Consider the following 24,208-nt stretch of genomic DNA (forward strand, 5'->3'; position numbering starts at 1 on the left):
ATAGATTTCATTTAACCCAACATAACCAAAATATTATCATTTCAAATATTAAGGAGATACTTCACATTCTCTTTTCTTTACTAAGTTTATGAAATCTGGTATATTTTACACTTACAGCATCTCTTAATTTGGATGCTAACTTCTTATCAGAAATACCTGATATGTATTTAGATTGCAAAATATAGTTGACTAAATAGATTCACATCCTTAAATCTCCCCAAGCCTAAAAAGATTTTCTGTAACTGAATCGAGTATCAGTTTTTAAATTTAAGTTAAGATGTAGAAGAATTAGAAATTCAGTTTCTCAATCACATCAGCTGTATTTCTGGTGCTTAACTCCCACAGTTGGCTTGTAGGTACCATATTGGCAGTGCTGCTGTATGAACTGGAGCTCTATGGATGTGACTGACTTTACTAAAGTTCTCAAATCTCAGTTAGATTTTACATTGTTTATTTCACTTTGGTCCTCCACACGAGATAAACGAATTTCCTTTGCTTTGATCTACAAAGCATTTTCCAAGGAAAACCTCCCAGCTTTCCTGAAAACTGGACAGCAGATTGCTTTCATTTCAGTAATCCGAATTTACTTTGTCTAAGAGTGGCTACACATTCTGGGAAATAAATACGTTTCTAAGAGTGGAGGAAGGATGACCAAAATAGACTGCTTTTAAAAAGCTGAAAAATCGATTCCTGGTAGTAATGCAATCGGGAGTACATGAAACCATTAGCACAGGGGAGCCCACAGCGAGGTCAGGATCTATTCTGAGCCATGAAGAATCAAGCTCCATGTGACTTCGGTGCATTACCAGGAGCAAACTATGATTCCAAGCAAGGGTAAACCCATCCTCTCAGGGTGAAGAGCATTCTAGGGTTCACCTCTCACAGTTGGGATCTGCTAGCAGAAGTAAGGGCGTTGGAGCAATGACCCAGGATATGCTACCTCAAAATTTTTTTCTTAAGAATTCATCACAGAATGAATAACAGAGAATTTCTCATCTTCCTCTTAGTTGAGCAATACAATAGGAACTTTTCACAGCTATTCCTTGCCTTTCTAGGGATCTTTTGAAAGATCTCCTGCCTTCAGTCAGATTGGATGTTTTGAACAAATACGTACCTGGCATTCACCATGCTTCGGACATTGTTCTAAGTTTATTATTTTCCCCTCTTTTTTCTCCTTTCTTTCTCTCTCTTTCTTTCTTTTCTTTCTTTCTCTTTCTCTCTCTCTTTCTTCCTTTCTTTTTTTGGATAGAGTCTCACTCTGTTGCCCAGGCTGGCATGCAGCGGCATGAGTAGAGAATACTGATAAATTACAAAGCATTCGTCTAATCAAAAAAAGGTCTCCTGAGGAGCTTTTTTTCATCTTTCCCAACCTTTTACTGCTTAATCCGAAATACTGGTTTTTCTAAAGCTGCCTTAAATTAAAGGAATGTCTTTCTTCTCATAGCATCAAGTCCCTGGGGATTAGAAGTATATATTTTTTTAATTTTCGTATCCCTCACAGCACCTAGCATGATTTCTTTTTGCCTTCTAGGCATTCAGTAAATATTTATTAACCTAATTGACTATAAATATAATATATTGCAAAATGCCTTGTAGTGGGTTTCAAAAAACTTGAGTTTCAAACTTGGTTTTATGACCAATTAACAGTATACATTTGGGCAATTTATATAACCTCTGTGAGTCTTTACTGTCTCATCTGTAATTGGATGAGATAATCTCTGAGGCCTCATGATGCTTATGGAATAGGCTATTCTTTGCTCTGAATTTATGTACACAAAAGGTTTTTAAACAAGTCCCTAAAGGACATTTCATATATTCTGAGATCACTCCTGGTAAAGACCCCTGCTGAAAGAGGGTGGAAGGAGCATCCCACTACCTGAGGCAGTTGAAGCCCCTGAGTTGTACTGTCTTAGGGAAGGTGATTGATGGTAAAGTAGAGAATACTGATAAATTAGAAAGCATTCATCTAATCAAAATCGACTCTTGGAGTTAAGTCTTGATGTAAAATAATACATTAATAATTAGTGGAAAAGCTCTGAAATTGTTGCTTCAATTTTCAAAAGAGTTATTTTTCATCAGGTAACACAAACACAGTGCGGGTATCACCTGAGGTCAGGAGTTCGAGACCAGCCTGGCCTACTTGGTGAAACCTCATCTCTACTAAAAATACAAAAATTAGCTGGGCATGGTGGCATGCGCCTCTAATCCCAGCTATGCAGGAGGCTGAGGCATGATAATCACTTAAACCCAGCGGAAGTTGCAGTGAGCTGACAAGAGCAAAACTCAGTCTCCAAAAAATAAAAAAAAAAAGAGAAAATTCCAAAAACATTTATTGGAAATACTGGTTTTGTCTTTTTTTTTTTCAAGTTGTTTGGATAAAAAGTTTATTTCCTTTTTAAAGTAGGCACTGAGTGGAAATATTGGTTGTTCTGTCTGATATTACATGAAGGTCAGATGCCCTCCATGCAGCCATGAGGTCAGATGACAGTTTGATACTGAACCAGCAAACAAGGTAAAGGTGAAATTATCATTTGCATTGTACAGAATGGGAAGCCAAGGTCTCAAATTAGGATATAATTTAGACTAGAGGGATGCTGGAGGAACCGAGTTTGGAAGTCCAACTAGCCTGACTGCACGCTCACAGTGGACATGATCTTTCTTCTTGTCTTCCTGCTCAGCTTAGTTTATTTGAAAGGGAAGCACACTGCAGTTCTGGGGTCAGGCCAGGCCCACCTGGTGGCTCAGCACCTGCCTGCAAAGGTAAGAAAGCCTCTCCAGCTGAGGCTTGTGATGGTGTCAGGGAGAGTTAGGTTCTTTTTGGAGAAGAGCTCCTTGGGATCTTTGTTCCCAAACAGGTCCCATTTCCTCATGTTTACTGAATTCTCTCACTCACACAGTTGATCACTGGGTCCCGGGAAGGGAAACTGGCTTAACCAAGAACATGCAAATTTGAACTTTATTTACTCTTAGTAAGAGAACCAAAAGAAAGTTAACTTTTTACCCATTTTATTCTCAAAGCTATCAAAAGAATTATGAAATCTGTTTGAGTGCAAATGTGGAGGTTCTTCACAAAAGTGGTCACAATGAACGAATTTGCAGATCTTTTACACCTCTTTCACTTTGTGCAGAAATGAGCAGGATGATTTTTCTCCTCTGTGCGTGACTCTGCAGGCCATCGGGGACCCCACGCCTTTCTCCCTGCAGGCCTCCTCTGTCACTTGCTACTCCTTTGTACTGGCTCCACCTTGCAGAGTCTGAGGAACCCAAACTACAATGCAGGTACTGGATCTAAATAAGAGGCTCCGAAGACAGTTCAAGAAGGGAAGTTTTGAGGCTTGGACTCTGGAGAAAGGCATTCATCTCCCAATAGGCCCAAGTTCACTTCCTTCTCCACTACAGAACTGCCTCGATGCGTTCGAGAACATTTTGTCCTTATCGTGAATGCTCCCAACTGACTTGCTCCCATCAACACGTTTCTTTAATTCCTTTAAAACCAGCTTGTTCGAGCTGTTTACAATGCTATGAGGTTCCAACTTCCTCTGATTAATTAGGAGGCTCGGATATGTGTGAGTATATTTTAGAAACTGTACTGTGGGTGATCGTAGTAAGTCCACTTATTTAATATTTAATGGTGAGTTATTTTCTACTCTCAAGATAGATTGGGGGAAGGAGCCCTTTGATGAGAACATGTGTTCTCATCTCTAGTTCTTTATGGCATGTGTTGCTGACCTACTTGCCCCAACTCCCTACCCTGTTCCTCTCACCGTCAGCCAAATAAGAACAATAAAGCTACAACATGGGAGAACTATTGTTCTCCAGACGTGTATGAAAAGGAGGCACCGCTAAAATTATCCAGACAACTTGGATCCCAGGCTCCCTTTGGAGAGGAAAGCTTTTGGGATACGTGCCATGATCATTTATTACGGGTGGCAAAAAGACTTGTTATATAACACACTGCTGACATTTCTGCATCCTTGTTTTGCAGTAACGCTAAAGGCCATATGAATTAGGCACATTCCAGTCAGCCTAGCCTGGGCTTGGGTGTTTCTCCATCTCCTCAGCTACCCATTTTCTGTTTGGCCCCTATATCCCAATCTGATCTACTTTATTTTGTATCTCATCCTTTCATTGTCAGATGCAACCTTGTTCCAAAGTCTGGGACTGTCATATGAACCTTTTCCAATATCCCCATGATAGTTCATTGACTCATCTACCCAATAAATAAATATGTATTTGTAATTTCGGTGTAAGCTGTTGTGTGTTCAAGAATGAATAAGACAGATGGATCCCATTCTTTCCTTTGAGGTGTCTTGTTAACCTAGGAAATAATCTTTGAACAAAAATTGTGAATGTGACTAGTTTCATGCTGATATGCAGGGAGCTTTGGGAACAAATTAGAAGAGACCTAACCTAGACTGCATATGAGTCAAGAAAGACATCCCGAACAATGTGCCATTTAACTTGAGACCTGAAGGGAAAGAATGCACAAGGAAATGATTTCAGGTACTGAGGAATAACATACGTGAAAGTTCTGGGGTAGAAAGGGGTATGGTGTGTTCTACCAAAGAGAAGACCAGTGTGGCTACGGCATAATCAAAGGTCATATGTATTTGGCATTTTATGTACCTGGCAATGTTCAAAGCAGTTTAATTTATTTAACCTTCGTAACAAGTCTATGATGAGAAAACTGAGAACTCAGAGAAGTTAAGTAACTTGCCCAAGGTCACAGAGTTAGGAAATTCCACATCTGGGCTGTGAGCCAAGACAGTCTGGTTCCAACCCTGTCCTCCGAATGCAGCACTAAACTGCAGAGAGAGCACAGGGAGAGCAGATAAGGACCACATCACAGAAATCAGGGAAAGAAAAGGAAAATCATTTAAGTAAAACATCTTGGATAGCAGTGAAAGGGAAATACGGCAACCAGGTCTTTTAGGTACTGACTTCTGTTTTTTTCTTCAAATGGAAAATTAGAGAAACCCACCAAGAGACTCGCTTTTGGTTAGGCACTGTGAGAAAAACAAGAAGCAGTCAAATTCATCCTCAACGGATTAAGGACGGAAAAGGTTAGTGTGTGGTAGAGAGCCGAAGGATTCATGGAGCAGGCTACACTTGAGGTGGCCTTCTAGAGATAATTAGGATCCATTGTCTATTCCTGTTGCATTCTTTCTTTTTTCAGCGTGTACTTGTCATGTACCTTCTACATGCCTGGTTCTCTGCCAGGAATTGATGGCAAAGCAGTGAATTGGACAAATAAAATAGAAACCAGCATCCATGAGGGCACAGTAACGGGTAAGTCTGTGATCATGGGTAATATTGAAGAAGATAGTCTGGTTGGCACCCAAGGACCATGTTGAGAATAAATTGGGTTAAGCTTTGGGGATGGGTAATGAGGGTAGGGGGGATAAAGCAATTGACTCCTCAAACTTCTAACTATCAGAATCAAGAATGGGAATTTCTGGACTGAAACAGTGGCTCATATCTGTAATCCCAGCACTCTGGGAGGCTGAGATGGGAGAATTGCTTGAACCTAGGAGTTTGAAATCAGCCTGGGCAATACAGCAAGATCCTATCTTTAAAAAATGAAGAATGGGGACTTTTAAAAATAGATAATGGAAAAACATTGCTAGTTTTTGAGTTGGAAAAAAATAAGAGAATTTCTGGAATGATTTTCCTGGCATCTGTGCACAGGCTATGCTAAACATTAGTATTAGTCCTGTGGTAAGCCAGTTGGAAGGAAGCTCAAGGAACAGAAAAGAAGGGTGAAATACTATTTACTCTTTTTTTCAATTGTCCTGAATATGCGTTATAATGAAACTGCTATGAATTAATAGGTTCTCTCATTCTTGAGGAGCAAGATCAAACTAGTTTCTCTTGGTTTCTGACCAGTTTTATTAACCAAAAACTGCCTTCAACTTGGCACCTCTTCAGCCAGAAACAAACATATTATTCACCCTGGACTGCCCTGAAAAGGGTAAGAGAAATGAACGTAATTTAAGAAGACCGTCCTTAATTAAAGGAGCCACTCGGTAAATTCCAATGGCTGCCTTGTTTTGGCTGAACCTTTCTTTTCCCCTAAACTTTTCTCTTCGTTTTTCATTTAATACACTTTCCCACATTGTCCTGTTGGAATGTTTACCACATTTAGGTTTTACCTGGTAAATTTTGATTTAATCTTCAGTGGATGCTGCTTCAGGTTGACTGTAATTCAGGGACTGGCATGTACGTTGTATCTTGGCACCAGAGCATGTGGGGCAGTGGATGACTCTGGAGCACTGAATGCACCCTGTTGTGTGGTTCCAAGTTCTCAGGATGCCTGGGCTGTGCCCTGGCATTTCAGTGAAGCCAGAGGGGCAAGTGGAATGGATTTCTTTTTCTTTTCTTGGCATTTGCAATTTAGGACCTACTTTTTCTGAGTAGCCCTGAGTGGGTTTTTCTCTACTCCACATGCATATTTTCACTGTTAACCTCACATTACACATTTTGCTGATTGATAATATTTAATGTGTGGGTAGAGGTGCTGTGGCGATGAGTGCTGCTTATAGTCAAACAAATCAAAGCAAGAACGATTGTGCCATTTTAGTGAACAAGCTGCTTTGCTCATTCTACCTCTTGCAGAGCTAAAAAGATGCAAGCACGCATGTGTACACAAACACACACACACACACACACACACACAGTGTTCTTTGCCCTCAAGGATGTTTTTTAATAGCATACCAGAGTGCTAGAATTGGCAGGGATTTTATAAATGATAAAGTTTATTCCCATTATTTATAGACAAGGAAATTGAGACCTAGACAGGAAAGAGGCATGGATGCCAAATGCCACAAAGGGAGCAGGGAGTGTAGAGATCAGAATACAGCTTCATATTCACACTGTGGCCTTGGGTTCTCTGTACACCTCACCACCTAAAATTAATGCACTTTTAGAAAGAAGGAACTATGGTCTTGCGAGATTGAAAACTTGTAGTGTTGTATTTTAAAAGCAACGCATTTAGAAGAGTTTCACATATATATGTCTTTTTGTGTGTGTGTGTGTAATTCTCACTCTGTGGCCCAGGCTGGAGGGCAGTGGTGTGATCATAGCTCACTGCAGCCTTGACCACGCAGGTTTAAGTGATCCTCCTACTTCAGCCTCCTGAGTAGCTGTGACCACAGGTACATGCTACCCTGCCTGGCTAATTTTTATTTTTATTACTATTTGTAGAGATGAGATCTTGTAATGTTGCCCAGGCTGGTCTTGAACTCGTGGGTCCAAGAAATACTCCTACCTTGGCCTCCCAATGTGCTGGGATTATAGGCATGAGCCATGGCACCCAGCCCTTAGGTAGGTCTTGAACTCAGGTCTCTGGGCTACCAAACCAGGATCATCGTATGGGAGTGGCATGTGGGTGGTGTTTAGATGTGCTTGGAAAAGCAATGGTGGAATAAAAACAGTTAAAAAATTCTCCAAACACCATACTCTGTGTCCTGACCCCCTTCAAACCCTGACCTCATCATCCCCAGGAATTCTGCTGACTGTATTTTTCTAAAACATTTCAAGAGACTGCAGACAGCATGGCTCAGGGTCTGTTGAGATAGTCTGCTGAATAGATATTCGGACACAGCACTCTGGTTATGGTTGATCATTCCCCTGGTACAGTGTTGCCATGGTCAGAGTGCATTGCAAGAGAAGGGCTGTCTTGAACCTGCAGCCTCCAACCCTCTCATTTGCAGAAGCCCCAGTGCCCCTAGAAAAAACAACTGCCCAGGGCTGCCCACTCCAGCACCTTGTTCTTATATGTCTTCCCTTGACAACAGTCCCTATGCCGAAATGGGCTTTCCCATCTACTTTCTTCCAGCTAAACCGGCCTGTTTTGAGTTTCAGTGCTTCAGCTGCTCTCTGTGGTGACTGTCCGGGGTCTCACTCGTTGGTCTATTTGAAGACACTTTCGTTAACATGGAGAATGTATATCTGTGGCATTTCAGACTTGTTGGCTTAAACAACAGAAATTAATATTCTTACAGTTCTAGGTGCTAAAAGTTCAAGATCAAGGTGCTGTCAGGGTGTGGTTCTCCTGAGGCCTCTCTTCCTGGTGTGCAAACAGCACCTTTTTGCTGTGTCTTTACATGGCCTTTTCTCTGAGTGCACATTCCTGGTGTCTGTCTTGTATCAGGACATGGGTCATATTGTAGTAGGGCCCCACCCGTATGACCTCATTTAACCTTAGTCACCTCCTTAAAGGCCATATCTTCAAACACAGTTATACTGGGGATTAGGGCTTCAAGATATGAAATGGAGGGGGGTATAATTAAGTCCTAACAACACCATAGATGTTTTTTCTCTAATAAAGATATCTGCAGCCTTATCCCAGAGCAGTAAGTCCCCATTAGCACTTCCACAATAAATGAGGGAAGTGTTTTGGACAGAGGCTTCTACCCCTGCACATCTGTTAGGCTGCCTACAAATAAAGCTAGATAAGAACAACTAAAGATTTTTGTTCCAAGTCAAGTACAATAATGCAATTTCCAGGATTATAACTTCTGAAGCAGCCCAGATGGCACTTTCAGTAGGTACAGGGGATTGCCCAAGTAATGTGCCTGTATTTCTTGGGAACCAGTTTCCTTTTGTTTGACAACTTGAGTTTCCATCTTAAATAATTTTAGAAAGTAGGAAGATGTATATGGATATCTATAAGTGTGTGTGTATATCGTGTGTCTTGTGTATATATGGTGAAACTTTCTTCTACCATGAGCTTTGAGAATTTTCTAGAAAGCTAACAGACTAGATCAGGTGCTGGAGAAAAAGGTCATGCCAATTAGAGGCTTACATGTGGACTGCGAGGCCACGTTACTGTGATATTGAGCCAGACACCTCTGTAAGGAACTGTTTAACATCAATAATATCTAACACTTAATGAACAATTACTTTAGTCAGTCCTCACTGTAATTCTCTATGGGGTGTTACATTCTCCTCATTTTAGAGAGAGAAAACTGAAGCATTGAGAAGTAACTTGCCTAAGGTCACGAAACCAGTCTGTGGGAAGATGTGCCTGTCTGATATCAAAATCTAGACATAGTGGCATCTACTTGAAGAGACAAAGCACAAACACCAGAAATAAAGACCAGAGAGCTCATCTGTGTAGTTGACTCAGTAATGTCTTATTTAAAAGAACATGGGGTAATCATTGTGAGGATAAGTTGTTGGAGAAAGCCTTGTAAAAAAAGATATCGCTGGAACCAAGCTTTGAAATACAGGTAGAATTTAAAGAAAGACAGAGGTGGGGAAAAGAGTTCTACTTCAGAACTGGAAGTAGAAATGGCAAATTGAGTGCAGGAAAGAGAAAAAAATGACATGCCTTTATTTGAGGGTTTCAAAGCAAAGAATGCAAAGGGAGTGTGCACTCCTATTTGTTAAGATTGGCACTGGACTCAGTGCAGCACGGGTAGGATTTAGAGCTGGTAAATCTTCACAGATGGCAATTCACCTGCATCCTGGAAGTAAACTTTTGGGTCAGCTGGTAAGAATTTTTGTATTGAAACTATATTAATTGTAAATAGCCACCAGCCTTTCTGTTTACTGAAAATAGAAATTAAGTGACAAGAAAGTGAAAGAGAAAATCAACTCTTGCATTTTGTACCTCTGTCCTCATTGGGGTGCAGATGGACTTGTAGGGAATTGTTCCAACTTACAGTGGAGCCACAGTCTGAGTGAAAATGTGAGTCAGACACAAAACACTTTGTACCCAATCAAATATTTTATGTTTTTACAGAAAAATATGTTTAATATTGTCAGCTCAGACTTTGAGACTGCTTTTATATATCTCAAATTACCTCGAAGTTATTTATTCCCCATTCACAAAATGAAACTGTAGATGAATATGACCTAAGAATTAATTATTTTCCAACAAATATGTCCTCTTTCTTCATGGGTTTATGTGATCAACCTCTTTAGTCACTTCACTGGAGCTATGTGGTCTGTTCCTATATTAATCAGAGTTCTCCAGAGAAATAAACAATGGGAGATAGGGATGGATGAATGGATGGATAGATAGATATACATAGATAGAAATAGATAGACAAAGATAGACAGATAGATAGATAGATAGAAGGTAGATAAATGAAGTAGATAGAAAATAGATTAGATAGAAGATGATAAATAGAAGATAGATAAAGAGGAGATTTGTTTAGATATAGATAGATAGATAAAAGATAGATAAATGAGGTAGATGGAAATAGATTAGACAGAAGATGATACATTAGACGATAGATAGATAGATAGATAGATAGATAGATAGATAGATAGATAGATAGATAGGAGATTTGTTGCAGGATTGGCTCACACAATTATGGTGGGTGAGAAGTCCCACAATATGCTGTCTACAAGTGGAAGGACCAGAAGAGCTGATGACATAAGCTCTGGAGTTCAAAGGCCTGAGAAACAGGATCTCTGATATCTGAGGGGAGGAGATGGATGGTCCAGTGTAAGAAGAGTGAGAGAAAATCCACTCCTCCATCTTTTGTACCATTCTGGCATCTGATGGATTGGAGGACGCCCACCTACATTGGTAAGGGCAGATCCTCTTCACTCGGTCTACTGATTCAAAGGCTAATATTGTCTGGAAATGCCCTCACAGACACATCCAGAAATAATGTTTTACCCACTGCCTGGGCATCTCTTAGCCCAGTTAAGTTGAGATAAATTGGACCCTCACAGTTTCTAATCAAAGACGGCTTTTTATCTGCTTCAGGACCTTTGTCTCTGTCCTCTCTCTAGATTTCTCTTCTCTTGGGAGATGAAGCGATAGGAGAGAATGAAGAACCTAGATGAAAACTTTGGTCATATGGTAATTGTCACCCTCAAAAATCATTTCACAGAGGTAGTGTCAGAAGCACTGGGTGTGCCAGGCGAGGTGTCAGAGCCGTGGCATTGGAAAGCAGTTTACTCACAGGTTGGCCAAAAAAATTACCGACAACAGTATAGGTTTGAAAAAGGGAAGTTTATAAGAAAGAAAGAATGCTGCAGAAGAGTGCAGTGGGGTGCTCAGCCATAGGACTGAGCCCCGCCTTGGAGTTTTCTTAGGGGTATTTATGGGCCTTAAAGTGGGAGCTTAAGGTCTGCATGGCATTCCAGAGACGTATAGAAATTTTAGTCACTTATTAATTTGTTCAGTGGCAGTGGCGGGGGAAGAAATCTGGAGTGAGATGCTTGCTTTAGATAACAGAAAAGTCTAATTACTTCAACTTTTCCCTAGATGAGGAATTTTGCAAGGAGTTTTTGTCCCCAGAGCCTGTTCAATGGTCACCAGGTGATTTTTTTTCTCCTCAGGGAGTTAAGTTGCTGTTGGTAGTGACAGATCGTTAGCATGATTGCATTAGATGTGGGGAGGACGGACAAGCTGGGAAGGAAACCTGGGTAGGAAGTTCGAAACATTCCAATCCCTAGGACAAATCTTCAAGGGCTCAGTGCTAAGAGATGGGTAGGTTTTGTGATGTTAGTAAGATGGAGTCATGAAAAACCAGCATGTCCTCAACCTGCTGCTATTAAAATTAACACCAAAACTCAAATTATCCTAGCATCATCTCCAGCAGACATTTTCTGGGCACCTCTCAATGTGCAAGGGAAGGGGAATATTAAGAAGGAAATCATAGTTCACTTTTGGTGGCTAGGCCCAACTCGTGAAAAGTTAACATGCAGGAAGACATAGCAATGTAGAGTAAGTCCTAAAGAAATCACTCAGCGCCCTGTGGTGCTCCAACTATTTTATGCATTTAAATCAACTCTTAACTTGTGAAATTACAGATCCTCGGGCCCTGATCCTGGAAATTCTTCCTGGACCTTCGGATTTGGGTTTTTTGACAATCTGGAGAACTGTTGGTGAAGACAATAATGAGAAAGAAAGGGGAGGATTACTGCAGGCCGGGAGTCAGGGACACCCCCAGCACTAAGTACAGAAATAAAAGAGCCAAGTTCATGGAGCTAAGCCTCTTTCTATGGGTAGACAATTGGGGTGGAGTGAGGAGGTGATATCAATGGGGTACATGCCTAGATGGTCTGTGGGTTATTTCCACCCTGTGAGAGCAGGAAGGTAAGAACAATTTGGTTCCTTCAAACAAGGGCTCTGATGGAGAAGGTGATAAGTTATAATGGCAGGTGGAGAAAAGTGGTTGCTGGATCTTCAGATGGGCAATCGGCTAACAAGGCCTCTCAGGAGAAAGAAAGAGCGGTGGGTGTGTTTGTGTTCCTTCCCTCTCCCTGTCTACTCAGTGAAGCAAACTGATTTCTAGCACAATGCAGGGTGCACTTTAAACAAAACACTAAGATTAGCCAATCCACTTACCTCCCCCAAAGGAGATCAGTCGCCCAGAGGAAGCCTGACAAATGATCGTGTAAAATATTATGCTTTTAAGAAGGTCCCTTATATCTCTCAGAGAGTCAATATAGTCCATTATGTCAGTTCCCATCCACTGGCTTCTTTCTCAGCTATTTATATTTCCATTTAATTGAAGATTAGGCAGAGCTCACCAAGGCCCAGAAAATTGAAGTTATCGGAGACTCATTAGTTATCTTTTTTTAAGACCATCTATCTTTTTCATCCCACTCACTCGAGGCCTGGCGATTTGTCTGTTGCTTCTCACTTCCTTCTGGCCCCTTCCAGTGTGGGATCCTGCCTTGATCCAATGTTTCCACTTCTGTTCTTTTGACAGTATCTTTCCCTCCACTGACCTTCTTTCCTGTTTCTCTTTTTTGGGGTGTAGGGAGGTGGGGAGAGGACACAGGGATTGGAGGTGGGGAAAGAACTGGCCTGTTCTGCTTCTCTGGCACTCTTTCCTTCACTTTTCTCTCTTACACCGTCATGTTTACATTTTATACTCCACACACCCTTGCCGTTCTAATCTTCCTTAAACACCACTTCCAGAATCATAGGAGAGATGAGATAGATGAGTATTGACACAGACATAAGCCAACAGCGTCTTGAAAGATAAAGTTGGACAATGAGAAGAGACTCTGGGGAGAAAAGGGAGGAAAAGGAAGACAAAGGCCAGTATAATAACAGTAATAATAATAATAATTACTATATATTAAATAACTGATATGCATCAGACAGTGTGATAGCATAAGTCACATGATCTTCCCAATGCTCCTTTGAGTCTCTGTTGCGTTCTTATTTTTGAAATAAGTGTGATAAGACTCAAAGTTTAACCTTACTTCTCAAGGTTGTACTGCTGGAATAAAGGACAACCGGAATTCAAGTTCAGTCTGTCTTTCTCTTCTACATCATGGAGAAGTAAGCAGGCAACTGATTTTAGATTTAAGCTCAAGATATATTTTTAAAAGAAAGTTCCCTAGATGCAAGTATTTGAAAGTGTATATAATTTTGTACGTCTGTATACCCTTGATACTTAAACAACACAAGTTTGAACTTCATAAGTTCACTTACATGTCAGTTTTTTCTTATATCAAGTGTACTTGCCTCCCCTGCTGTGCCTTCCACTTCCTCCACCTCCTCTGCCTCTGTCACTCTTGAGACAGCAAGACCAACCCCTCCTTTTCCTCTTCTTCCTCAGCCTACTCAGCATGAAATGATGAGGATAATAACCTTTATGATGACCCACCTTCACTTGGATCAATGATTAGTAAGTATATTTTTTCTTCCTTATGATTTTTTAATAACAGTTTTTCTTAGCTCACTTTATTATAAGAATACAGTATATAATACATATACAACATATGTGTTAGTCGATTATGTGATCAGTAAGGCTTCCAATCAGCAGTAGGGTATTTATTAGTAGTTGAGTTCTGGGGGAGTCAAAAGTGACATGTTAGATTTTCCACTGGGCATTAGTGTTAGTGAGCAACACTAATTCCCATATTGTTCAAGGGTCAACTCTACTCAAACATACACACATGCACCAATCCACAAATCAAGTGTAAGTTATTTGTTTGGTTTGGTGATATTATTTCACCCTGTCTTACAATCTTTAGAGTTGGGAGGGACCACAGGATTCTTCAAGTCCAGTGGCAGGAATCTCTGTACAGTTTCTACCTATGCTTAAGTATTTTCAGAGAAAGGGGAACTCCTCACCACAAAGGCGTCTGGTTCATTGTTGTATGCCTAGATGTTTATATAATTATTTCTTCTAGGATGCTGTGAGGATTGTCTCAGAGTTGTCCAACCATTTTTGCCCTCTGAAGTTATGTAGAATGCATCAAATCCTTCTTTCACAGGATAGCTGTTTGTATGTGTGAACAAGAATTCACACGCATACACACACAGAGCCTAAAGTCTCCTCTTCTACAGCTAAGCACTTCTAATTGTTGCAATTATGACTCACTTGACATAGTTTTCACCTTGTTTACTGTCCTCTGACCAACATTGGTTATAAAACTGAGTGTAGAACTCAGTATATGGTCAAACCAGCACAGCCTAAAGAGAGATGTTCCCCTCCTCTTATGGACATAGGCTTTTGCTGAGACAGCCTAGGTTCTATCAGCATTTTGAAAGCCAAGAAATATTTACAGGCAACGAAGACCTAAAGTTCTTCAATCTAAGCTCAGGACTTTAAAAGTATCCCTGTTTAAATTTAATCTTGTTAGCTTGACCCTCCTACTGTGTTGCCAAGATCGTTTTAGATTGTTCTAGACTGTGACTCTTTCACCACCATATATCCTCCCCGTCTTTGTATTATCTAGTGCTGGTAAGCGTATTTTGATTTTTGTACATAATATATTTTTAAATGTAAATAACTTAAAAACTATGTTATGGTGTAAACTTGTTTTATTTAAATTGCCAATTATTTGAACAAAAATGATTCTAAATAGACATATACCAAAATAGTAACAGTCCTTATCTCTGAGATATTGAATAATTTATGATTTATAATTTAGATATTGAAATTTAAAAAAATTAGTTGTATATAGTTTTCTGATTTAATAAATGCATTTGGTGATTTCACGTATTAATATACCCAAATCAAAATCTATCATTTTAAAAGAAATGTTTTTATCTGAAAAGGTTGGTTTATTTCATATATTTTGTTTTGAATCTGTAGTGTCTGTGTTTTTTTCCTAATTGCCATGCATATCTAGACTCTTGCATTTGATTCAAAGCTCCTTGAAGACAGGGGAACTGTGCTTTCGTTATCCCTCATGGCAGCTGGCACAGTGCTGAACTGATTGCTCTGCTTTTAAATTAACTTGTCCTTCATGCAGCCCTGGATTCATGGCCTTCATTTGACTTTATCTCTTGTTTGTATCAATACCTTAAAATGATGGGTACATGATGTTTCATCTATGATCTGCACTTAAACAAATTAAGCTAATTCATTTACTGGTGAATAATTCTTCACTGTGTTAACAAATCTATTTAGCCAATTGAAAGACAGTTATTTTGATTTATGCTGGTTGGTTGATAATTATACAATGTAAGCATAAATAATGAAATAATTTTGGTGAGTGAGGAATACTGGTGAGCTCCCAAGTATTTATTGAAACCAGCCATGTGCTAAAAATTCCTACAAATGAAGGGCAAGACACAAGTTTTTATTTTAAAGTGCTAACAATATAGGTAGGAAAATAGACTCTGAAGAACAAAAGAATGTTGCACATTGGGAGATTAGCTGGTGTTTGCCCTACCTGAAAGTAATGGAGGAGTTGGGTGAGGGGTGGCAACAGGACTGACTGCTCCAGTTGCAATCATTGGAACATAATAAACTGAACACAGTAAACACAATAAACTGAAATGCACAGAAAAGCTATTGATATAAAGTTTTCCTCCATATTCTACATCTTTGTTTTAAAAGATGACTCTAGTTTGCTTGTGTTGAATGGATAAGTGAATAGATTGTCATTCATCTGCTACTTCCCTGCAGATGAATGTGTAGGTCATATTCTTTTTAAAATTTTCAAAGAAATGGTTTCTTCATGATGTCATAGAGAGAGAGATTTGTTATCAGGAGTCATTAATTGCTTCAGTGTGCTTCACTTAAATCTAAATCATGCTGTACATCCACATTGGGCCATAGCAGAAGACATTTTCTTTTGCTACCACTTGGTAACACAGACAAAACTTAAGGACAAGATAAGAGCTCTGGTTCTGGTTTAATTAGAGCCCTGGCATTCTCAACTAGAACTCAGGCAGGACCATCAAAGAGAGGGATGGTAACTATCAAAATGACCTTTTTCTTCCAGACCCAGCCTCAGCTGCATGGGGAAAGCAGTTGCCCTATCACTTGGACCTGCATAGATGGGACCCAGGTCTCTGTCATTTATAGTAGACTAAGGCATAGGAAGGCTGGTGAAAGCCACGACACTAGAAAGCTGGGGAATCTAGCTCCAGTTACCATGCTTAGATCTCTTCCACCTACTCTGTCTCTCCCTCCACCCCATCCTCCCCTCTAGAACTGGCCCAGGAGAGAAAGCCAAGGCCTGGACTTGGCCTAGGCAGAGAGCTCCCAGATGAGACTAGTAGGCTTCAACCAGATTTTTAACTCCAGCTTCCAAATCTGCCTCTTCCTCCACTCTGAACCATACCCCATGTCCTAGAGTGGGAATGATGTTAAGAGTCTTCATTTCACTTATCTGAATGACCAGTCCCAAGGCAACCACACACAACTCCCACCTCACAGCCAACCGCAGGAAGGTGGGGCAGGCAAAGGATGTGTTAAAAACTTTGGCCCAAGACAAGATGTTTGTAAACTAAATGCCTGAGATGAAAGTTGGGAGGCACAAAAGAAATGCAGTTATTCTCCCAGCTTTGAAAAACTCCTACATGGCCTTTGAGAGATTGAATGAGTGCAGATGCCTCGATCCATTCATTTTTTAAAAGTTTGATGCATAGTGAGTGCCTATATGACATATATCATGCCTACTATAGTGAGTGCCTACTATATGACATATGATATATGACATATATCATGCCTACTATAGTGAGTGCCTACTATATGACATATGATATATGACATATATCATGCAGAACAGACACTTATGACAACCACAGCTTCTTTCAAGCTGTGTACTTCACTCTGGGGCCACTGCCTGTAGTAGTTAAGACAAAGTCTGCAGATAGTTCTGCCTGGGAGAGACTCTCCAGCTCTGAGGCTAAATACAGCATAATGGCAGAGACACATAGTCCTTTCAGCAACCCCAGCATCTTTCCCTTGTTGGTAGAGGACCAGTATGGAGTTCCAGTTTTCACTGTGATCCCCTCCCAATGGTTTATGTGGTAACTATAATTTAGTGGCTTCACAGTCTGTCCCAGAAAGCTCTGGGCTGAGATGTTTTCAGGATCCAGTTGCTCACCATCTGAGCCAGTCTTCAGGGGTCAGAGGGAAATTCCTGGTTGAAAGTAAGCTTCCTCACTCTGACCCTGGCATAGATCCATGATCTTAGGAACTTTTACCCTGTGATAATGGAAGTCCTGGCCATGGGCAGGTTCTTGTGCAGATGCCAGAGTTTGAACACATGGAGCTCAACTCTTGGAACCTTCTCATGATTGTCCCCTGAGGAGATATTGAAGGAAAGATAGTTTTGGCAGACAATTCCCTTCCCTTAAGACACTGAAGCATATTACCTGTGAGGGTGTTGGGTTTGTTTATTTATTTATTTATTTATTCATTTTGAGATGGAGTCTTGCTCTGTCACCAGGATGGAGGGCAGTGGTGCGATCTTGGCTCACTGCAACCTCCACCTCCAGGTTCAAGCAATTCTCCTGCCTCAGCTTCCAGAGTAGCTGCGACTACAGGTGTGCACCACCATATCCAGCTAATTTTTGTATTTTTAGTAGAGACAGGGTTTCACCATGTTGGCCAGGATGGTCTTGATCTTTTTACCTCATGATCTGCCTGCCTTGGACTCTCAAGGTGCTGGGATTACAGGTGTGTGCCACTGCGCCGGGCTGGTGTTGGGGTTTTTAATCCCCTAGTTGGGATGAATCCTCTGGGAGAGGTCCACCATCAAGCTGAGTGGGCATCAGAGTAAGTCTTGTATGATGTAGCTCTCTCACTGTGAATGGGTGTTCCATGTCCTGTACCAGCTCCTCCCACAGCCAGGCCTGATCCTTGTATCAAGTGCCACCAGGCTGCTGCACAGCAGGGCCAGGATACCCAGGGTCCATGATGAGCAGTGGCATGGAAAGTCACCCAGGCACTGGCCTTACACACTCTGACAGACCATGTCTTTTTTTCACAAAGCTCAGAAGTGAACGATTAGATGAATGAGTAAATGAATGAATTAATCTTATTTTTGCTGAGAAAATACATTCTTGCTTATGACAACTTTGCTAAAGGATTCTAAGACAATATTCTCTGCCAAGCTTTCCTACTGCCTATGATCACAATGGAAGAAGGGAACCGTTGAATAACAAAATCCTATGAGAATTCAGAGAAAGGAAGAAGCATTACATTGAGTTTGAAAATACATGGAACTTGAAGGAAACGTCGATTTTAGGTGGCGAAAAGATTGGAGTGTTCAAAATAGGCAAATGGGACCTAATCAAACTCCACAGCTTCTGCACGGCAAAAGAAACAGTCATTAGAGTGAATCAGCAACCAACAGAATGGGAAAAAATTTTTGCAGTTTACCCATCTGACAAAGGGCTGATATCCAGAATTTACAAAGAACTCAAACAGATTTACAAGAAAAAAACAAACAAGCCCATTCAAAAATAGGCAAAGGATATGAACAGACACTTTACAAAAGAAGACATACATGAGGCCAACAAACATATGAAAAAATGTTCAGCATCACTGGTCATTACAGAAATGCAAATCAAAACTACATTAAGATACCATCTCATGCCAGTTAGAATGGTGATCATTAAAAAATCCGGAGACAACAGATGCTGGAGAGGATGTGGAGAAATAGGAACACTTTTACACTGCTTGTGGGAGTGTAAATTAGTTCAACCATGGAAAACAGTGTGGCGATTCCTCAAAGACCTAGAAATAGAAATTCCATTTGACCCAGCAATCCCATTACTGGGTATATATCCAAAGGACTATAAATCGTTCTACTATAAGGACACATGCCCACGAATGTTCATTGCAGCACTGTTTACAATAGCAAAGACCTGGAACCAACCCAAATGCCTATCAATGATAGACTGGACTGGGGAAATGTGGCACATATACACCATGGAATATTATGCAGCAATCAAAAATGATGAGTTCGTGTCCTTTGTAGGGACATGGATTAATCTGGAGAACATCATTCTCAGCAAACTGACACAAGAACAGACAACGAAATACTGCATGTTCTCACTCATAGGCGGGTGATGAACAATGAGAACACATGGACACAGGGAAGGGAGCACTACACACTGGGGTCTATTGGGGGGAATAGAAGAGGGACAGCAGGGGGGAGCTGGGGAGGGATAGCATGGGGAGAAATGCCAGATGTGGGTGAAGGGGAGGAAGACAGCAAATCACACTGCCACGTGTGTACCTATGCAACTCTCTTGCATGTTCTGCACATGTACCCCAAAACCTAAAATGCAATAAATAAATAAGATTGGAGTGTTATTCTAGGTGGGAAAAACAACAACAAAGCGTGTAAAGGTAAGGAAAGCACATGTTCGTGTGAAGGATAGGAGACCAGTTTGTCTGAAGCCCTTAGTGTTGTTTTGTTGGAAACCATGAGGAGAAAAGTTGTATAGGGAATGACGTTGATAGATGGAGGATCTTCAACATTAGAAATTCAGGATATGCCATTTACTTTTGTATCTTCAGTGCTTTGCCCAGAACCTGACATAGAGTAGGAGCTTCATAAATGTTTATTGAATGAGTGAATGAATAACTGAGTGGATGGATGAATAAATGGACAAATGAGTAAATTTAATGGGAGAGAACATGTTTAAGCTGAAACCAATGAGCCCGGAAGAATGGGAAGGAGAGAGATGGGAAGTTTGGGCATAGTAAGTTAGAGATAATGGTAGGATCTTTGCATAGAAATTTCCCACAGGAAGCTATTTGGAATTAAGAAGAGAGCAGAGCGTACCTAGGTGTGGAAATGTGTGAATCATTATTGCAAAGGTAATTGAAACCATGAGCCTGGATAAGCTCTTGAGGGCAGTTAATGTAAAAGCTGAAGAGCAGAAAGCAAGGACTGAGCAGTGGGGTTTACATTTTCAGCAATGATGGAAAAATAAGTTAGAGAGAAACCACCAAGTTTAGAAAACCAGGAAAACAGTGTCAAAGAATCCCAGATAAGAAACTTTTCTTTTTTAAGAAGTTTGAAGGATGACTACGAAGCAAGGTGGTAAAGTTGAGAGGCTGAGTGCATGGAAAAGGATGTTTCCTAGATAATCGTGGACAGTAGAGGCAGGTAGAGGCAGGGCTGGTGTCTGTGACAATCCAGCAGAATACAGGACGTTGGCAGCTGGGGCTGAGGAGATTGCTCTGAGTATGGAAAAGCATCTGCAAAACTGAAGTTTGAAGCCCCATGAGTGATCTTTTGGGGCCTGGAATGGAAGTGTTCTCAGAGAAGCTGACCAGAGGCAAAGGAATGAAGAAATGCTGACGTAACTCATACTTGGGGCAAAGATTATAAAGCAGATTTAAGCCAGGCCTAAGTATCTCACATCTTAGCAAGTCTTTCAAGCCATGTCTCTCTCAGCTCTCATCCAATATAAGCAGCCAAGTCAATTAAGAGAGAGCTCAAGACACCGTCTAGAAAGGAAATCACTAAAAACAATAAAAAATTTAAAAATAGGAAGTCAGGATCACTATTTGTTAGATCAATGGCTATAAAAATCTGAAGGAGACTAAACCTCTTGGCTCCTATTGTCTTTTCCTGGGATGGTGCTCCCTTTGGAGCAAGAGTAGCAGAGGAGGAGCCGAGGATATGATGTCCTGGCCCTCTGCCAGCCTTGGATAGAGGTATGTTTTAAAAAGGGAGGAAAGAGACAGCTGACAGCCTCTGAGGCCTGCAGGAAGACAAGAAGGAACCATGTGTAGGAATCAGTCCAGGACTGAAAAAACTGCCTGAAGGCGTAGCCATCTGCCCTTGCAAATGAGACCAGGGGAAAAGTCAATGAGGGGTTACACCGGCGGCTAACCACAGGGCTCAGAGTCCTACAGACGCAGAGCTAAACTGTGCCTTTTCCACTCACCAGCTGTCCCCTCTTGGACGAATTGCTTAATCCTGAGTTTCTCACCTATAAAATAACAATAATAAAAACAAGAGCAACAATAATAGAATCCACCTTTTAAACTCCTTGTGAGGATTAAATAAAATAATTTGCCTAGTTAAGGACTTGGCACTCAAAAAATGGTAGTTTTTAGAAAAGTAGGTTCCTAATAGGAATATTAACTCTTTGGATCCTGTGGTCCTGTTGGATAACAGTAACTCCAGCACCCATTTTCCTAAGTCCTGGCCCTGCAGGCTGCTAAACAGACCCTGAGCACTAGAACATTCTCTGTGCCAGGTCACGAGAAGGGTATGTCAGTAGTTTTCCAGGATGGTAAGCAATCTATGGGGTGCCATTTAAAGCCAAGAAACTCAAATGAGACCCAAAGGAGAGAAATCTGCTAATGAGTCCATCAAGATAAAGAGGTAAGAGTGTCAGCTTCTGACCATCTGTTTTGTTCTGGCAGTGCATGCTGTCCAGACCCTACTCCCTGCGCCGCATCTGAAACTTGCCAATGCCATTGATTTGTATTAATCTGATTGAGCATTCTTTACCCCAAGTACCAACCTGTCACTGTTTGCTTAGCTTGCATGAAATCAGAGCTACATAAAAATCAATGTGTGAAATCTTTGTATCAACATATAAGAAATCAAAAAGTTTATGCTGGCAGATGCAGGTTTTTAGACAGATTAAAACTGACAAATTGGCACGATCCACAATGAAGGCAATGATGAGGTGGAGGAAAATGTCAAAGGTTTTGAAAATGTCATGCTGAGGAAGACATGCATTATTGTCAGAGGGAAAAAAGGAAAAAGAGAGGGTTGTTTATAATAAAAAGCATTTGGGTTTGCACAAAGGCTGATGACTTTTCTGAAGAAATAACTTGCAGTCAGTAAGGCTGGTGCACTGTGATTGTTCTCCAAGAAACCAATAAGAAAAGACAAGGGGTTAATGGCTTGAGCAAGGTCACAGTTTGCCGTAACAGTGCCAGGACAGAATGGGGGAGGCTGGACGCCTACTTCCGCCAATCACTGAACCCTCTGAAACTCAGAGGGAGAGACTCTCACCTCTTGCCCTCCACATGACTTCTCCTTCTAGGCGAATACTTCCCATTCAAACAATCACAAACCCCTGACAGAATTCTAAAGCAGACTGATCAGAGCAGACATCTGCATGTTTTGCACAATTAACGGTGTGTTCTGCAGTTGAATTTATAAGACACTCATGCATTGGAGCAAAATATCTTAGCTTGCCTTGCAAAAACACCTTTGGTAAGGGCGATGGCCAGCTTAATAAAGAAGAAAAAGCCACTTCTATTTATGACACATTTTGCATTATACATATTTATATATGCAGCACCGTAGCGCTCTATAACTGTGATAACATTTTCTTTTAATTTTCAGTCCCCATGTCTCACAGCATACTTTCGGACCATCTGCTTTCAACATCACTGGGTTGTGTATGCTTCAGGAATGCAAACTCTCTTCTTAGAAAACAGTAGCTAGGAAAGGTAAATATGCTGCTGCAGAAGGAAAAAATAATCCAGACAACTCAAAAAAAATATGTTAATATACACGTGTACCAAAACCAAAGGGAAATCACTTTTTGGAAAATGTGGAGAATGATGTAGTGGAAAGAGACTAAGCATTGGAATAAGAGGAATCAGACTTGAGTATGAATCTTGTCCCTAACACCACTGGTTTGGTTTGAGGTTTTTATTAATTTTCTAGACCTTCCCCTGGAGCCTAAAAAATAGGAGCAAGACTCTGCAAGAGTTTTATGAAGATTACATGAGAAAAGGAAGGTGAAAGTTCTAACATCATGCCTAAAACATAGTAGACTCTTTCTTTCTCTTTCTTCTTTCTTTCTTTCTTTCTTTCTCTTTCTTCTTTCTTTCTCTTTCTTTCTTTTTCTTTCTTTCTCTCTCTCTCTCTTTCCTTCCTTCCTTCCTTCTTTCTTTTCTTTTCTTTTCTTTTTTTGACAGAGTCTTGCTCTGTCACCCAGACTGGATTGCAGTGGTGTAATCTCAGCTCACTATAACTTCCACCTCCTGGTTTCAAGCAATTCTCCTGCCTCAGCCTCCCAAGTACCTGGAATTACAGGCACACACCATCACACCAAGCTAATTTTTTGCATTTTTAGTAGAGATGGGGTTTCACCATATTGGCCAGGCTGATCACAAACTCCTGAACTCAGATGATCCACCTGCCGTGGCCTACCAAAGTGCTGGGATTACAGGTGTGAGTCACCATGCCTGGCCACATAGTAGATGTTCAATGCAGGTCTGCTCTCCATTGAATCATTCCTCGTCATGCAGGATCATCTGCAACCCTATCTCCCCCCATTAGAGCGGATACTATAGAAATGCAATGATTAGTACTTTGTTATGTGGTTGTAAATAGTTGCACAAATATTTTCCAGCTCTAAAATTTTTAATCCTCAGAGCAATGGAGTCACAGTCAAGTAAATAAAACTGACTTTTGTTACTGTTTGGCCAGGATTCTTCTGTATGTGTGTTGGTTGAAGTAAATCTCCCACTGAGCCTTTTTTCTCTGGTAATCTGTTGCTGTATTAAAAACCACCCCCAAAACCTGGGCACTTAAAACAATGATCATTTATTTTGTTCACAAATTTGCAATTTGGGCAGGGCTCTATCGGAAGGCTTCTTCCTGTTCCACGTAGCATCAAGTGGAGAAGCTCCACTAAGTGCTGGAGGATTCACTTCAGGATGACTCACCCTACAGCTGGTAAGCTGGTGTGTCATGTTGGCAAGCAGCTTAGCAGGGGCCAATGGCTATGCGCTCCAATTTCTTTTCATGTTGGTCTCCCTATATGGCCTAGCCTTTCTCACAGCATAATGGCTTCCAAAGGCAAGCATCCTGAGACAGAGAGAACCAGGTGGAAGCTGTATCTCAGTTTATGACAATCATATAGTATCAATTCTATCATACTCTATTAGCTGAGGTATTCACAAGTCAATGAGAGGGGACATAGGCGCCACCTCTTGATGGAACTGGCAAGCTTCTGGAAGAGCATGTGTGATGAGAAATACCATTGTGGAATTTTTTGGAAAACATAATCTTCCATACCTTTTTTTTTCTTATC

The 24,208-nt window shown here is 40.8% G+C and overlaps 1 long non-coding RNA gene across 1 annotated transcript in view; it reads left to right on the forward strand.

Moving 5' to 3' along the window:
- The first annotated feature begins 4,766 nt into the window (after positions 1 to 4,766).
- Positions 4,767 to 24,208, forward strand: part of LOC103796057 (uncharacterized) — a 35,360-nt gene continuing 15,918 nt past the window's right edge. Inside the window, exons 1-3 of the long non-coding RNA XR_623721.5 lie at positions 4,767 to 5,063; positions 5,177 to 5,289; positions 13,545 to 13,613. This is a non-coding gene — a long non-coding RNA (uncharacterized LOC103796057). The remainder of the gene's footprint in view (positions 5,064 to 5,176; positions 5,290 to 13,544; positions 13,614 to 24,208) is intronic.

The sequence above is a fragment of the Callithrix jacchus genome, chromosome 10 (genome assembly GCF_049354715.1).
Source record: "Callithrix jacchus isolate 240 chromosome 10, calJac240_pri, whole genome shotgun sequence".
NCBI lineage: Eukaryota > Metazoa > Chordata > Mammalia > Primates > Cebidae > Callithrix > Callithrix jacchus.